The sequence below is a fragment of the Macaca thibetana genome, chromosome 20 (assembly GCF_024542745.1).
Source record: "Macaca thibetana thibetana isolate TM-01 chromosome 20, ASM2454274v1, whole genome shotgun sequence".
Classification (NCBI taxonomy): Eukaryota; Metazoa; Chordata; class Mammalia; order Primates; family Cercopithecidae; genus Macaca; species Macaca thibetana.
Genome location: NC_065597.1, coordinates 43,347,386 through 43,348,778, shown reverse-complemented (window position 1 = coordinate 43,348,778; position 1,393 = coordinate 43,347,386). Strand labels below are relative to the sequence as shown.

The following is a 1,393-nucleotide window of genomic DNA, read 5'->3' as shown; positions in this document are numbered from 1 at the left end:
ATTCAACATATTTCTACAACATTATTAAGGCTTTTACAAGTTTAATTTTATAAGTAGGTAATACATTCGTGAGGTTAAAAAGATATGAACAGGTTCGTGGGAATGTAAATTAGTTCAACCATTGTGGAAGACAGTGTGGCGATTCCTCAAAGACCTAGAACCAGAAATACCATTTGACACAGCAATCCCATTAGTATACACCCAAAGGAATATAAATCATTTTATTATAAAGATACATGCACATGTATGTTCACTGCAGTACTATTCACAATAGTAAAGACATGGAATAAACTCAAATGCCCATCAATGATAGACTGGATAAAGAAAATGTGGTACATACACACCATGGAATACTATGTGGCCATAAAAAGGAAGAAGATCATGTCCTTTGCAGGGACATGGATGGAGCTTGAAGCGTTGTTTTTGGTCATTAGTTATCATTAGTTTATAATAAAAGAGAAATATGGAAATTATTTACATGATGAAAGATTTCAGAACTTCAGTGGAATGGGCAGCTTCATGTTGATGCCATTTCAACAGTGACTTATTTCAGTCTATGTACTTTCCAAGAATGTCACTATCTCTAAACAGGAAATAATCCTTGTCATCTAGAACTACTTTGGTGCCTCCATATTCTGGCAGAAGAACTTTATCTCCAACTTTCATGCTAACTGGTTGAATCTCTCCACCCTTTCCTTTAGAACCCGATGCAACAGCGACTACTGTTGCTTGCAATACGTTTTCCTTGAGATTTTTCTGAAAGCATAATGCCTTCTTTGGTTACAGTTCCAGCAGCACTCCTTTCAACCAATACTCGGTCAAAGAAGAAACTTTCTAAACGCTTGTCCTGCCATGACTCCCTCCGCCTCAGACTCGTACTCTGCTGTAGCGTAGCGCCACAAGGAGAGACTCGCGGTCCGGCCCTGGCGACACGTCAAAAAACCAGAGCTTGAAGCCTTTATCGTCAGTAAACTAATTCAGGAACAGAAAACCAAACACCGCATGTTCTCACTTATAAGTGGGAGCTGAACGACGAGAACACTAGGACACAGGGAGGGGAAAAACACACCCCGGGGCTTGATGGGCGGTGTGGGGGGAGGGAGAGCATCAGGATAAATAGCTAATGCATGTGGTGCTTAACACCTAAGTGATGGGTTGATAGGTGCAGCGAACCACCATGACACACGTTTACCTATGTAACAAACCTGCACGTCCTGCACATGTATCCCTGAACTTAAAATAAAATTATATATATATGGGTTTATAGTAAAGAGTTTCCTTTCACCTTTGTGCCCCATCTGACCAGTCCTCCTACCAATAACTTGTTCTTTCTTGAGTCTCTTTCCAGAATCTCATGATTATATAAAGAAATATACATATATGTTTATTTTTC

At 39.7% G+C, this 1,393-nt stretch overlaps 1 pseudogene across 1 annotated transcript; it reads right to left on the bottom strand.

The window, feature by feature from the left end:
* Positions 1 to 426: 426 nt before the first annotated feature.
* On the bottom strand, positions 427 to 929 carry LOC126944934 (10 kDa heat shock protein, mitochondrial-like; annotated as a pseudogene). The gene has a single exon (XR_007722228.1). The product of XR_007722228.1 is annotated as a 10 kDa heat shock protein, mitochondrial-like (transcript).
* Between the last annotated feature and the right edge of the window lie 464 nt (positions 930 to 1,393).